Source organism: Trichechus manatus, unplaced genomic scaffold (genome assembly GCF_000243295.1).
Source record: "Trichechus manatus latirostris isolate Lorelei unplaced genomic scaffold, TriManLat1.0 scaffold00057, whole genome shotgun sequence".
Lineage (NCBI taxonomy): Eukaryota > Metazoa > Chordata > Mammalia > Sirenia > Trichechidae > Trichechus > Trichechus manatus.
The window spans coordinates 2548528-2565361 of NW_004443993.1; the positions used below are offsets into that span (position 1 = coordinate 2548528).

Sequence of the window (16834 nt, forward strand, 5' to 3'; positions counted from 1 at the left end):
TCAGTTTATATACAAAAACAAAGAAATATAAAAAATAAAGTCATAGAAATAAAAGGGATGCAGGTCAGGGTGATGGTGATGGAAGTAGGTCCATGCTCCTGTGCCCCAGGAAAGAACAATAAAAAAAGCAGAAACTGGCAGAACCAACTTTTGTCAGAACTTTCGAACCACTGAAAGGTTTACAGCAACCAAACACAGAATCAAGAAAACGGTGACTTCAAAATGGTAGGAAAGCTGTGTGGTGTTTTCTACTTGGCCATGCCTCAACTGCTCACCATTTAGGTGGGTCTTAAAGCTGTAGCAGCCCACATTCTTAGAGAGGGTTAGAGAGAAAGAGCCAAAGCGAATTGTGGACAAAGAACTAAAGGAAAACAATATACAGACAAAATGATAATGTCAGTAAAGAGATCTAAATTACAAAAAGGAACAAAACAAATTTTGGAGCTGAAAAGTAAAATAGCTAAAATAAAAAAATTCACTAGAAGAGCTGAATAGTAGATCTGAGAAGGCAGAAAAAAGAATCAGTGAACTTGGGTATAGGATAACTGAATTTGGTCCGAGGAGCAAAAAGTAAAAAGAATGAAAAAGAAGTGAACAGAACCTAAGGGACTCGTGGAATACCATCAAGTGAACCACCACATGCATTACAGGTGCACCCAAAGCAGAAGACAGAAAGTTGTAGAAAGAACATTTCTAGAAATAATGGCTGAAATCGTCGCAAATTTGACAAAAGACATGAATCTGCATATCTAAAAATCTCAACAAACTCCAAGGAGGAATAACTGAAAGAGATCCGCATTGAGACATGTTATAATCAAACTGTTGAAAACCCAAGGCAAAGAGAGAATCTTGAAGGTGGCAAGGGGATTGACTGATCACATTCAAGGGATTCTCAATAAAACAGAGATCATGGAGACCAGAAGGCTGTGGGATGTGATATTTAAAAATGCTGAAAAAAATTAAACAAGAATTCTCTATCTACCAAAATGGTCCTTCACAAATTAGGGTGAAATTAAAACATACTCAGATAAACAAATGTGGAGGGAGTTGGTTACCACTAGACTTGCCTTACAAGAATTGCTAAAAGGATTCTTTCAGGCTGAAATGAAAGAACACTAAATAGTAGGGCAAAGCTGTATAAAGAAATAAACTTTATTAACAAAGTGAAGCGACAACCTATGGATGGGGAGAAAATTTCTGAGAACCATATATCCAACAAGGGTCTAATATATAGTAAAACCTGAGAAAGCCAGAACTTGTGTAAGGCAGAAACCTGTTAGAGAAGGAAAACTCAAATATTTCCCACCAAAACAATTACTTCAGCCTAATATTCTCTGAAAGCCAGAAACTGCAAGACGTGGATGCAGTCAGAAAATAGTTGGTACTGCAACCTGAATACAAGGAAGTGCAGATGTGAAAGCTCGAAATAGTTTCAAGACGTACAAGACTCAGAGATGAAGGCTCAGTCTTCCATTTCCTTTTGCATTGTTACTGCGTGTGAGTGCGTACTGTGCATTGCTACTGTTCTCTGATTATGTCCATTCTTTACATTTTTCCCTTTTTTTGTTCTTTTTCAGTGTAAACACTTTCTGGGTTTTTATGAGGTAGAATTCTTAATAGTGATAGAAAGGTGGTAAGACTGCACCCTTTCAAAGGCAGAAAACTCCTGAGACCCAGAAAAACAAGGCAGTCCAGTTGAGTTCCGGCTCTCAGAGGTTTCAATGTATCTAAAACAGACATGGAACATCTAAAACTTAATAAAAAGACAAACCAATGAAAAAATGGGAAGAACACTTGAACAGATATTTCAACCAAAAAGAATATTCAAATGGCCAGCACACACACGAAAAGATGCTCAATGTCATTAACCATTAGGGAAATGCAAATCAAAACCACAATGAGATACCCTCTCACGACCATTAAATGGCAATGATCAAAAAACGGAAAACAACAGGTGTTGGCCAGGTTGTGGAGAACCTGGAAACTTCATGTACTGCTGCTGTGCAGAACAGTCTGGCGGTTCCTCAAAATGTTGAGCATAGAACTACCATAAAACTAAAAAAACCAAACCTGTTGCCATAGAGTTGATTCTGATTCATAGCGACCCTATAGAACTACCATATGACCCAGCAATCCCAGTCCTAGATAGATAACCGGAAGTGAAAGCAGGAATTCAAACAGAAACTTGTACATCAATGTTCCTTGTGACACTTTTCACAACAGCCAAAAAGTACAATCAAAATGTCAATCAACAGATGAATGGATAAGTAAAATGTGGTATAGAAATACAATGGAATATTACTTAGCCATAAGGAAAAATGAAGTCCTGATGCATGCCACAAAATGGATCAATCTAGAAAACATTACGGTGAGCAAAATAAATCAGTCACAAAAGGACAAATATTGAATGGCCTCACTTATATGAAATAAGCAAATAGAAAGATTACTAGTGGGTGCAAGGGGTTGAGAGGGAAGGGGAAAGGGGGAGTTTCTGCTGAAGGGGCACTAAATTTATGTTAATGGTGGTGAAATAATTTGGAAAAGGATAGTGTCACTGATTGAATTATGGCCCCCCAAAAATGTGGGTATCAACTTGGTTAGGTCATGACTCCTAGTATTGTGTGGTTGTCCTCCATTTTGTGATTCTAATCTTATGTTAAAGAGGATTATACTGGGATTGTAACACCCTTACTAAGGTCACATCCCTGATTCAAAGTAAAGGAAGTTTTCCTGGGGTGTGGCCTGCACACCCTACAAGAGATAAAAGGAAAGGGAAGCAAGCAGAGAAGGGGGGGACCTCATACCACTAAGAAAGTAGTGCGGGGAGCAGAGTGCGTCCTTTGGACCCGGGGTCCCTGTGCGGAGAAGCTCCTAGTCTGGGGGAACATTGATGAGAAGGCTGACAGACAGAAAGCCTTCCCTGGGAGCTGACACCCTGAATTTGGACTTTTAGTCTACTTTACTGTGAGGAAATAAATTTCCCTTTGTTAAAGCTTGTGGTATTTCTGTTATAGTAGCACTAGATGACTAAGACAGATAGTAAGAAAGGGTGCAGAACATGAATGCAATCAATGTCAATGAATTGTACATGTGGAAATTGTTGAATTGGTGAAGGTTTTGTTATGTGCATTTTCACCACACACACACAAACGTATCCAGTAAAGGCAACTACATGTACAAATATAAAAGGCAATGTTACTGTATTTTAGTTTTCTACTTCTACTTTTCATGTCATACATGATTTAAATGACAAACGCATAAATACTTGTAAATTTATGTTATTGGGGACACAGGGCATAAAGATGTAATTTTTGAAAACAAAACTTAAGGCAGGGAGATAGAGCTATATAGAACCAAAGTTTCTGTACACTATTGAAGTCAAGTTGGTGACAATTTAGAGTATTATAAATCCAGGATGTTACATGTAATCCCCATGGTAACCACTAAGAAATATCTAAAAAACATACGCAAAAGGAAATAAAAAGGAAAACAAAACAGTGACAGAACTGAAGGGAGAAATAGTTGGAGACTTCAATATATCACTTTTAATAATGGATAGGATATCTAGACAGAAGATCAATAAGCAAATGAGAGGCTTTGAACAACAGTATGAAACAAGTAGCTCTCAGAGATATATACTGAACACTCCACCAACAACGGCAGAATATATATTCTTCTCTAATGCACCTGGACCATTCTCCAACATAGAACATATTATGTCAAAAGATGTCTCAATACATTAAAAAAGATTGTAATCATAAACTATATCTTCTCTAACCACAATGCAATAAAACTAAAATAACAATAACAGAAGGGAAAGAAGGAATTTCACAAATCTGTGGATATGAAATGAGACACAATTAAATAACAAATGGGTGACAGAAGAAATCACATGAAAACTGAGAAAACAGAAATGAATACAAATAAAAGCAAAACTTTCCAAAACTTAGGAGATGGAGCGAAGGCAGTGCTCAGAGGGAAATTTATAGCAGTAAAATGTCTACATTCTAAAAGAAAGATCTCAATTCAATAACCTTACATTACATCTTGAAGAAAAAGACGAGTAATCTAAGCCCAAAAGTACCAGAAGGACAGAAATAATGAAGACTAGAGATAAATGAAATAGAAAATAGAGAAAAAAACTGAATCAATTAAACAACTTGGTTTTTTAAAATGATTAAAAAAAAAAAACCTGAAAAACCTTTAGCTAAACTGGCCAGAAAAGAGGCAAATAACTAATAATAGAAATGAATGTAAAGATGTTACTACCTATCATACAGAAATAAAAAGGGTTACAAGAGAACACTATGAACGTATGCCAACAAATTAGATATCTAGATGAAATGACAAATACCTAGAAACACACAAGTTACCTAAACTGACTCAAAAAAAAAGAAAATTTCAACAGAACTACATAACAAGTAAAGAGACTGAATCAGTAATCAACATCAATTCAACAATGAAAAGACCAGGACTTGATGGCTTCACTAAATTCCACCAAACATTTAAAGAACAATTTATACCATTTCTTCTCAAACTCCTCCAAAAACAGAAGAGGTAACACTTCCTAATTCACTGTATGAGATAGGCATTACTCTGATACCAAAGCCAGATACAGACATGACCAGAAAAAAAAAAAAAAGGCCAATGTCCCCCATGAATATAGATGCAAAAATACTCAGTGAAATACTAGGAAACCACATCCAACAGCATATTAAAAGAACTATGCACCATGACCAAGTGGGATCATACCAGAATGCAAATATGGTTATACATTAAAAAAATCAATCAAGGTAATACACCACAACAAGAAGGGGAACACACACACACGATCATCTCAACTAACGAAGAAAAAATTTCATAAAATCCAAAACCATTTGATGATAAAAACATTCAACGTACTAGGAATCAAATGGAAATTCCCTAACATGATAATAGGCATTCATGAAAAACTCACAGCAAACATTGTATTCAATGTTGAAAGACTGAGAGCTTTTCCCTTAAGATCTAGAACAAGACAAGGATGCCCACCTTCACCATTGCTATTCAACGTTATACATGATAACACAGCCAAACAAAGTAGGCAGGAAAGATAAATAAAAGGCGCCCAACTCTGAGAGAAGTGAAACTATCATTATTGGCAGATAATATAGTCATATATATAGAAAATCCCCAGAAATCCATAAGAAAGCTACCAGACCTAATAAAGAATTTCAACAAAGGTATAACGTAAAGTATTAACACATAAAAATCAGTCACGTTTCTCTTCACCATTAATCAACATCTGAAAAGAAAATTAAGAGAATAATTCCATTTACAATAACATCAAATAATAAAATATCTACGAATAAATTTAACCAAGGAGGTGAAAGACTTCTATACTGAACACCAAAAAACACTGCTGAGAAAAAATTAATGAACACCTAAATAAATTCACAGACATTCCATTTTCATGGATCAGAAGACTTAATATTGTTAGGATATCAGTATTACTCAAAGCGGTATATAGATTCAACATAATCTCTATCAAAATTCCAATGGCCTTCTTTTTGCAGAAATGATTAGACAATCCTCAAATTCATATGGAATTGCAGAGGATCTTGAATACCCAAAACAATCCTGAAGAGGAGAAAAAAAGTAGGGAGACTCACACTCCTTGCCTTCAAAACTTACTACAAAGCTACACTAATAAAAATAGTGTCACACTATAATGAGAATAAACACATAAATTAATGTAATACAATTAACAGTCCATATATAAACCTAATCTATGGTCTACTGATTTTCAATAAGGGTGCCAATATCATTCAAAGGTAAAAAGAACAATCTCTTCAACAAAGAGAGCTGGGGCAACTGGATTTCCACGTGAAAAAGAATGAAGTTGGATACTATCTCACATCATATGCAAAATGAAACAAAAACAAAACACTAACCAGGGTGGTTGAGTAGATTCTGACTCATGGAGACCCCATGAGTATCAGAGTAGAACCGTGTTCCATAGGGTTTTCAATGGCTGTGATCTTTCAAAAGTAGATCGCTAGGGCTTTCTTTCGAGGCACCCCTGGGTGAATTTGAACCACAAACCTTCTGATTACTAGCCAAGTACTTAACTGTTTGTGCCACCCAGGGTCTCCACCATATGCAAAAATTACCTCAAAATGGATCAATGATATAAGAACTAAAACCATAAAACTTGCAGAAGCAGCATATGGGTGAATCTTGAATTTGGCAGCAGATTCTTAAATACGACATCAAAAGAACAAGCAACCAAATAAAAAAATGATAAATTGCACTTCTTCAAAATTAAAAATTTTGCGCATTAAAGGACATTATCAAGACAGGGAAAAGATGACCTCCAGAATGGGAGAAAATATTTACAAATCAAGTATGTAAAGAGACTGTAACATCCAGAGTATATAAAGAACTACTACAACTGAATAACAAAAAGACAAACAACTCATTTAGTACGTTCACCCAGAGAAGATATACAAATGGCCAAATAGCACATGAACGTTCAACATCATTAGTCATTAGATAAACAGAAGTCAAAACCACAATGAGATACTACTTCACACCACTAAGAACACTTATCAAGAAAACAGAAAATGACAAGCGTTGAGAACGTGCAGAAGCTAGAACCTTCATCTATTGCTAGTGGGAACGTAAATGGTGCATCCACTGTGGAAAAAATTTGATGGTTCCTCAAAAAGTTAAATACAGAATTACCAGTGACCTAGGGATGTGAAGGGAGTCCCTGGGTGGCTCAAACGATTAAGCACTCAGCTACTAACTGAAAGGTTGAAGGTTGGTGGTTTAGAAGACAGGCCTGGCTATCTACCTTCTAAAAGGTAACAGCCAATGAAAACGTCATGGAGCGTGGCTCTACTCTGAATGCACACAGGTCGTCATGAGTTGGACTTGACAGCAACTGGTATAACTGGTTAGGGATGTGAAGGAGTTACCGAAGGAGATATATGACAAAACATTGTTCCAGGAAGAGGAAAGAGGCCAGAAGGTGAGTGTGGCTTGTATGTTGCAGGTAGAGCCAAAGGCCAGCATGACTGGGGCAGAATAAGATGTGGAAAAGCAATAATAGAGGAAGGTGAAGGGGTGATTGGGGTAGATGGATGTATCATGTTCTAGGGCAACTGGTGGCAATTGTAAAGCCTCTAGCTTTTGAGTGAAATGCAGAGCAATTTCAGGCTTTTGTGCAGAGAAAAAAAGTGATCTGACAGCTCTTAAAAGATCTTTGTGTAGAGGGAAATGTAGAAGCTGGCAGATCTGTTAGACGTTTATGGCCACAATCCCATGTTGAGACTGGAGTGGTGGCAATAAAAGTGAGTGTGTAAGGGATGGTTCCCAGATATTTTTAAGGTGCAGTCAACAGAAATTCCTGATGGACAGAAAGTTTGTGCGTGAGAAAAAGAGGTAGCAAGAATGAGTGTGTCCAAGTGTTTTACCTGTAAAAACTGAAAAGATGGAGTGCCATCAACATAGATGTGGAAGGCTTCAAGGGGAGCAGATTTTATGGGAAAGGATGCAGAGGTTACTTGGGGCTTGCTGAGACTGAAATGAGGATAAGACATCAAAAGGGGAAAGAAACAGAAAAAATAAACATTTTTTTAAAAAACTGTAATGGGGAAAAAATGGTCTTTACAATAAATGGTGCCAGGACAACTGGATTTCCACATGCAAAAGAATGAAGTGGGAACCCCGCAGCACACCATATACAAAAATTAATTCAAAATGGATCAACAACCTAAATATAAGAGCTAAAACCACAAAAACACTGTTTGTAACAGTTTCTAAATGAAAACTTCGCAAATATCCTCAAAAAATAGAATTGTTACATTATTCCAGTATATTCCACTCAGAGAACATTACAGGGCAATTAAAGTGAATGTACAACTCATGGAAGTTCTCCTAATGCAAATCTGAACTAAAAGAATTGCTATATAAAGTTTATACAGAGTTTTTCTATTCATTTGCTACATAAAAACCACTAAAATTAAAATGTATTTATTTGGGTATACATAATGAAAACCAAAAAACCCACTGCCGTTGAGTTGATTCCGACTCATAGCGACCCTACAGGACAGAGTAGAACTGCCCCATAGGTTTTCCAAGGAGCAGCTGGTGGATTCGAACTGCCGACCTTTTGGTTAGCAGCCAAAAGCTTAACCGCTATGCCATCAGGGCTCCTTGGGGATACATACATAGATTAAAAAAAATATATAAATAAAAGCAAAGAAATGATTCTCAAAATTATTGAGATACTGGTTAAAACAAGAGGGCAGAAAGAGATGCTGATTAGCAATCAACTCATGGCAGGGGGAGGGGGAGTCAAGAACGGTATATCCATTACATGGATGTTCATTGTACATTTTGCTCAACTGTACATTTAGTATAAATTTTTTTGTATGTATGTAAAAAAGTAATACAGAAATGGAAAGAAAATTCACAATCAGAAAATAGGCATATACAAAAAAGGAAAATCAAAGAATATACATAGTGAGAAGTTCAACACTTTCCCAGAAAACCAGCTGAAAAACAAGATATCCATTATTATATTCCTATTTAATCTTAGTCTACAGATTTTAAACAGTACATTTCCCTCAAAAAAATAAAGGCGGGGGGGAATGGTCTCGGGGAATATCTAGCTCAATTGGCATAACATAGTTTATAAAGAAAATGTTCTACATTCTACTTTGGTGAGTAGCGTCTGGGGTCTTAAAAGCCTGCGAGCAGTCATCTAAGATACTCCAATGGTCTCACTCCTTTGGCAGCAAGGGAGAATGAAGAAAACAAGATACAAGGAAAAGATTAGTCCAAAGGACTAATGGACCACAACTACCACGGCCTCCACCATACCGAGTGCAGTACAACTAGATGGTACCCGGCTACCACTGCCTGCTCTGACAGGGATCACAACAGAGAGTCCCGGACAGAGCTGGAGAAAAATGTAGAAAAAAATTCTAACTCACAAAAAAAGACCAGACTTACTGGCCTTACAGAGACTGGAGAAACCCCGTGAGTAAGGCCCCCGGACACCCTTTTAGCTCAGTAATGAAGTCACTCCCAAGGTTCAACATTCAGCCAAAGATTAGACAGCCCCGTAAAACAAAATGAGACTAATGGAGCACAACAGTTCAGGGACAAGGACTAGAAGGCAGGAGGGGACAGAAAAGTTGGTAATAGGGAACCCAAGGTTGAGAAGAGACAGTGTTGACATGTCGTGGGGTTGTTAACCATTGTCATAAAACAGTATGTGTACTGTTTAGTGAGAAACTATTTGGTCTGTAAACCTTCATCTAAAGTACAGTTAAAAAAAAGGGGGTGGAGAGGGGGAGGAAGGTTAAGCATTTTAAGGTAAAAAACAGAATCCATTCTATTTTATAGCTTAAACAGTTATGTAAGTACAACGCCAAAAGCATATACACGTGATTACAGGACTAAGAGATTTTAGCATATTTCTCAGGTTGCAAAACCTCAAAGTAAGGTTTATTTTATATATTATATGCACTAGTACCAAGCATGCTTGCTGAAAGTGAAGAGGACTTCAAGCACTTACTGATGAAGATCAAAGACCACAGCCTTCACTATGGATGAAGTCTAGATGCTCTAAGGAATACGGCACAGGGCCTTGTCCCAAGTATGGATGTGTGTATGTACAGACATGTACATATATGTATAGTTATATACATATAATTGTGTGTGTGTGTGTGTAGCTATAACAAATCAGCATAGTATAAGTATTGTACAGATGTTTCAACAAACAGATGCAACGCTGGAAGCATTCACTCGCCTATGTCAAGAAATCTGGAAGACAGCTACCTGGCCAACCAACTGGAAGAGATCCATATTTGTGCCTATTCCAAAGAAAGGTGAGCCAACATAAATTATCAAACAATACTATTAATATCACACACAAGTAAAATTATGCTGAAAAATCATTCAAAAGCAGTTGCAGCAGCACATTGACAGGAAACTGCCAGAAATTCAAGGCAGGTTCAGAAGAGGACGTGGAATAAGGGATATCATTGCTGATATCAGATAGATCTTGGCTAAAAGCAGAGAATACCAGAAAGATATTTACCTGTGTTTTATTGAATATGCAAAGGATTCAACTGTGTGAATCATAACAAATAATGGAGAAGAATGGGAATTGAGAAGAATGGGAATTCCAGAACACTTAATTGTGTTCATGATGAACATGTACATAGATCAAGAGGCAGTTATTCGAACAGAACAAGGGGTTACTATGTGGTTTAAAATCAGGAAAGGTATGTTGAGAAATAATCCAAGAAGCTGGACTATATGAAGAAAGTGGCATCAGGATTGGAGGAAGATTTGTTAACAACCTGCGTTATGCAGATGACACAACCTTGCCTACTGAAGAGAAAAGGACTTGAAGTACTTACTGATAAAGATCAAAGATCCAGCTTTCAGTATGGATTACGATTCGACATAAAGAAAACAAAAATCCTCACAGCTGGACCAATAAGCAACATCATGATAAACAGAGAAAGGACAGAAGTTGTCAAGGATTTCATTTTACGTGGATCCACAATCACTGCCCATGGAAGCAGCAGTCAAGAAATCAAACGGCATATTACTGCACCGGGCAAATCTGCTGCAAAAAACTTCCTTAAAGTGTTAAAAAGCAAAGATGTCACTTTGAGGACTAGGGTGTGCCTGACCCAAGCCATGGTATTTTCAATAGCCTCATATGCATGTGAGAAATGGACAATGACTAAGGAAGACTGAAGAAAAATGGATGCCTTTGAATTACGGTATTAGCGAAGAATACTGAATATACCATGGACTGCCAGAAGAATGAACAAATCTGTCTTAGAAGAAGTACAGCCAGAATATTCCTTAGAAGCAAGGATGGTGAGACTTCACCTCACATACTTTGGACATGTTATCAGGAGGGACCAGTCCCTGGAGAAGGACATCATGCTTGGTTAAGTACGGGGTCAGCAAAAAAGAGGAAGACTCTCAACAAGATGGGACTGACACAGTGGCTGCAACAATGGACTCAAACATAGCAACAACTGTGAGGATGGCGCAGCACTGGGCAATGTTTCTTTCTGTTGTGCATGGGATCGCTGTGAGTCAGAATTGACTCAATGGCACCTAACAACGAAAACAACAGTTTATTTCCAGACTCTATAAAGAAGCCCAAAATAGTCACAGAAAGATGAAATAACATTGCAAGACTATGTACAGCCCTGTCAGTACTGTAGTAGTGTAAGGTAACTGCAGAATAAAATTCAGTTAAGATACCATTTCATACCCATTACAAAGCAAAAGTTAATTAACTTGATAATCCCTGTGTTGCAAATCTCTCTCCCTTTCTTTACCCAACACAGTGTGAGAGATGAAGCTGCTGTTTTAGAATTGCACAGAAAAGGCTGCAGTGCCTCAGGGAAGCTAAGAACACTTTGCAGTGATGACACAGGATGGCTCTGGAGGGCCTGGGGCTCAGCCTCCTCAGCCAGAGCTGCTCATCTTCAGGCTCTGCTCTGAGAGTCATATATGGAAGGTGACCCCAGGCATCCAAGGCTTAAAAATTGTGTAAAGGCCCTGTGACAGTGGAGCAGGGCCTTAGGATGCCTCTTAGGATTTAGTCACTTGGCCTCTTCTACCACCTTTGACCTCAGAAGAAACAGCCTGGAGTACACAGCTGATCCCCCACCATATCATATTTAGCCTCGCCTCCTTACGCTAAGAATTACCCAGTTCTCTGTAGTACTCACCATTTCCTGGCTCCAGATTATAGAAGTTAAGTGAATGTCCTCTCTGAGCCCAAGAAACCAGTTAAGGTAAGAGTGGAAGCAGTACCACTAGGCAGTCTGGAGGCAGGGAAGTAATGTTTGATCCACACGGCCAGGCAACAGTTGAAATCCTTATTTGTGATTTATGGATATGCAAGATAGGTTCCCAGCTGCCTAGACTGGACCAGTTCTCCCTGTGCCACACCTGGGACCTAAAATGGAAGAAGATGGGGCAGTGGGGGAGAGTGTTGAATAAGGAGGGCGTGATAGGTTCTTGGCCTTCAGCTTCATCCATGGGCAGGGTTTCCTTCCAGGTTCAAGGCATTGTTCTAACCTGAGGGTATCTGCATTCTTCACCCAGCTCCACAGGCTTCTTCTTTCAGGTAACAAGATCACAGATGAAGCAATTTCCTTATCCTGGAATAGAGAAACACACAGGACTAGCCATGCTGGAAAACTTGAACCTGATTTCCTGCAGGGTGTCAGAGGCCCAAGGTTGAGGCTGTGCATTTGCCTGGGTAACTCTGTTCCTTGTACATCAATACAGATATTTACATTTGATATCAACATGGGTGAATTTTCAGGGAGAACATATTTTTCAAGTTTGGTCAAAGAATCCATCATGTTTGCTTGATTTTTTACTATATACAGTTAAAATCTTGTTTTTTAATTTTCATTTATATGATTGTAAAACGTGATCTATAATTTTCCTATTAACATTTTTTTCTTTCTCAAGGTTTTTTTTTTTCCTTCCTTTAATTTGGAGACCTGGCACCACCAATCCCCAACCTTTCCAGAAATCTGATGGGATTCCTCAACACTTTATCAGTCTTATAATTAATCCATCAACCAATCAATCATAAATTCATTTAGTTTTCTCTAAGTAGCAGTCTCCTGCCTGTTTCTGTTTCTTTCTACCACAACTCCCCACCCTACTGACGCCTATTCTTTTATTTCTTGAACTCAGTGTAAATGTTCTCTCTAACACGGTCTTTATACCAATGTCTCCCCTTTAAGCATTATTCTTCCTTTTATTGTTTTCTCTAACAGTACTCTCTAATTTCAATACACATCTTTATTTCTATACTTATTATTTTCAGCATAAATTGGAAGCTTGTTAGGTATACAGGTAGTCCCCAACTTACGACGGGGTTCCGTTCCACGACTCCATCCTAAGTTGGTTCTCATATAAGGTGAATACCTCATTTTTGAAAAAAGTTTTCATTATTATTGTCTTTTATTATCATTATCTTTATTCATCTGATATTTGTCTTTGGAGGTTGGAAACATTACTTATAAACATCTCTGAGCAAACATCCGAGAATAACATCAGCAAATTATGCGGAGCAACACTGTTGTTGTTAGGTGCCGTCGATTCGGTTCTGACTCATAGTGACCCTGTGTACTACAGAACGACACACTGCCCGGTCCTGTGCCATCCTCACAGTTATTGTTATGCTTGAGCCCATCTGTTGCAGCCACTATGTCAATCCATCTTGTTGAGGGTCTTCCTCTTTTTCGCTGACCCTGTACTTTACCAAGCATGATGTCCTTCTTCAGGGACTGAACCCTCCTGATAACATGTCCAAAGTATGTAAGACATAGTCTCACCATCCTTGCTTCTAAGGAGCATTCTGGTTATACACACAGCAACACTGTATGTAGTACATATTACTAACGATAAAATATACAAAAAAAAAAAAAAAACAGTCTTTAAGTACAGTATGTCATAACTCGAGTATGTTGTAAGTCGAGGACTACCTGTATGGAATCTCAGGCCTCATGCCAGACCTGCTGAATCAAAATCCACATTTTAACAAATCACTAAGTTACCACATCCAAGTTTGAGAAGCACTAGTTGCTTTATAGTCTCTAACGGAAGAAACGAACACTCTGCCCACTGGTGCCCTTTGAATTATCAACATCTACATTGTATCATTCCATTAACTTCCTGATCCACAAACATGCTCCAGGTCGAGGCCACCTCATAGTCTTCCTTAACTTGTTCATAATTCGTTCCTGCCTGACTTCATTAATTTCTGGCCATTACTTCCAAAATCTATTTGCAGTACAAGAACTGCAGTGTCCTGCTTTAACTCATAAACATATTCACACCCCATGCCTGTGTAATGCTCATCAGTGGAGGTCTACTTTTGGCCTTTGAAAAAGGCCAGAGTAGTTGGTCTGGTTCAAAATGACCTGCTGTCATCACCCCATTCAGTCTAGCTCACACTTCTCATCTTTATTTTCTCTGCTTCAACCACCTCTGACTTTCATCAAGGAATGGATGATACTGGATTCTCTACTGCCTCAGGGCATATTCACTTTTCCCACCTGAAATACTCTTTCAACCCCCATCCCTACCACATACCTTCAACCACGCTCATCCACCTACGTAGCTAAATGCTAATAACTTTTATGAACCTTAAATAATGTTTCTTTTAAAGCAGTATAACCTGTTAGATGGCCCTGCTTTTTCATTGTTTACTTAAAATTGTCTTCAACACTGTAATATCCAGGGTTTTGCATCATGTACTTTTTTTTCTGTTCTTTCTAGCTTATGACACTGATCATTGAAGTCACACACAGAATAATCAAATACACAGATCATAACATATTTTATATATGCATTACGTATATATATAAAACAAATATGTATGTACATATACAGTCAGTCCCCGACTTTGCAAGTATTCGAGTTATTTCGATAAGTCGATCATTGTCTGTATTAAACTTTTTCTGCCACATTATGTTGGTCATATTGTTTCTCACACAATCAGGAAGAAAATGTCTGCCTTACAGCCAAAGAAAGTCCTCGAAATATGCCTCTTACTAAATTGTTTCTTCCTGAAGTGCAGGTACTAGTTACAATTCACGTTATTTAATTCATCTATGTTAACGAGTATAACCATTAAAGTAAGGGATAATATGCCTCACAGTAATTTTTTTTAATAACCATCAATAACGTAACAGAAGTGCGGGGCAAACTGGAAGAGGCAGCAGGGCATTTAGCGTCAGGCTAGCTACCCTCGGTTTCGCAGAGGCTTGTGACTTTGTATTTCTCACAAACTCCCAGCAGAAGGTGATACTGATGGTCTCCACCACGCCTGTGTGCGCCCATGATGTACACGATCTTACCTATTAATTCACCGACAGACCTAGGGCTATTCCACCTACCTGGCTGTCCCGAAAGCAGCCTCCCGGCGGGCGCGGAGTACTGAGCCGGGGCTGTCAGAGCAGGCGCTTCGCTGCGCCGGTGGCCGAGTCCGAAGCGGCGGAGAAGAGGCAGCGACGGCGGCGGGAGCCTCCAGGCGAAGACCGGCTAGCTGAGGTCCAGCGGCTCTGGACCATCCCGTGAGGCCGGAAAGGCCAGTAATGCGCAGGAGCCGAGCAACTTCCTTAGAATCCCAACTTGCCCTCCGCGTCTGGTTGGTTGTACCTGGTATCGGGCCAGCCCCGAAGCCCACGGCGCGAAAACATACGTAACGCAACCGCCGGCGGCGCACGCGCAGTTCCGCTTCTGAGATAAGAGACACACGGTGCGGGGAGGGCGGGGCTCCGTGTGGGGACGCAGAGGACGCCGGCCGGTGGCCAAGACGTTCTGGGCATTCCCCTGACCTTGGGATCTAGCCAGTGTTGTATTTATTTCCTCTAAAGAGAAAACCCTTCGAGTTTCTTAAACGCAGATTTGAGCAGACAAAGATTTGCAATCCCTTTGTGGAGCGGAGAAAGTACGTGTTTGCATATTTCCTATTTCAAAAGAAATTTACCATGTTCTTTAGAGAAATGATGGGTTTTTTGCTGCTCCTAAATAGTTGCTCATTTTCAGAATCCCTGAAGTCCGAAGTGTTGGATTATATTTCATGGTTTGTCGTCTTTTGCATATCACATACCTTTCCCCTGGAGCAGGGCACCAACCCAGAAATCCCAGTGTGATCTCTCGATGAGCTGAAGACCATGGAGACAGGAGTTCTCCAGGGCAGATACTAGTCCTTGTGAGGAACAGCATGTAAAAGGTGAAGAAGTTTTGAAAATGACATTTATGAACAGTTTTTACTTTTTTCTCAGGTATAACACATACAAGGCATAACGTGAATTAATTTTAAGTGTGGAACTCCATTAATTTTTATATACACTCATATAGTCTACTCTGACATCAAGTTACGGAACATTTCCACCATTTTCTGGTGCCTTCCCCAGTTGAGATTCACCTTAGGAGTGACCGGTATTGTGAGTGTTATAGCCAGAGATAAGTTTTGCCTATTCTTAGAATTTAATATCTTTGGAAGTATACTGCATTGTGTCTGACTTCATCTACTCAGTATAATGTCTGTGAGATTTTTATCTGTGTTGTTGCATATATCAGTAATTTGTTTTTTGTCGCTATATAGTATTTCATTGCATGAATATACTACAGTTTTTTTTAAACTGTTCTTAAGTTCTGTATTATATCCCAGGACATGATCTATCTTGCTGAATGTTTAATGAGCACTATAAAATAATGTGACTTCTGCTGTTTTGGGGTGGAGTGTTCAGTAAATGTCACTTAGGCCAAAATGGTTGATGGCATCATTCAGGTCTTCTATATGCTTGCAGACTTTTTATCCTTGTGTTTTGTTTTGTTTTTTTTTTTCTTTTTATTTCATCTTTCAGTTTTATCAGTTTTTCCTTCATATATGTTGAATCTCTGTTGCTAGGTGTATACACATCTGAGATTATTATGTCTTTCTTCTTGAGTTCACCCTTTTTTCATTATGTAATGTCCACCTTTATCCTGCTATTTTTTATTCAAGCCTTCCTCCCTTGCTAGTTGCAGTAGCCTTTGTCTGAGGGTGAGAAGCCTGGTTCCCAGTATCTACAGTTTCTCTATGTATTTGTTCAACCCTAGTGTACATGTAGATGTCAGTTCTGGTGCTAACGTTAAGTGCTTGACAACTAGCTGAAAGGTTGGTGGTTCAAACCCACCCAGAGTCGCTCTGGAAGACAGGCCTGGCACTCTACTTCTGAAAAGTCATAACCTTGAAAATCCTATGGGGCAGTTCTACTTTGCACAC

At 38.8% G+C, this 16834-nt stretch overlaps 2 protein-coding genes and 1 long non-coding RNA gene across 3 annotated transcripts in view; 1 reads left to right on the forward strand and 2 right to left on the reverse strand.

Annotated features, from left to right (window-relative positions):
* Positions 1-16834, forward strand: part of LOC101344790 (zinc finger protein 420) — a 347019-nt gene that overhangs the window by 171557 nt on the left and 158628 nt on the right. The window lies entirely within an intron of this gene.
* Positions 1-16834, reverse strand: part of ZNF177 (zinc finger protein 177) — a 47749-nt gene that overhangs the window by 13437 nt on the left and 17478 nt on the right. The window lies entirely within an intron of this gene.
* Positions 11126-15703, reverse strand: LOC111820958 (uncharacterized). Its single transcript, XR_002824451.1, has 3 exons — positions 14958-15703; positions 12115-12197; positions 11126-11992 (listed from the first exon to the last, which is right to left on the reverse strand). It is a non-coding gene; the product is annotated as an uncharacterized LOC111820958 (long non-coding RNA).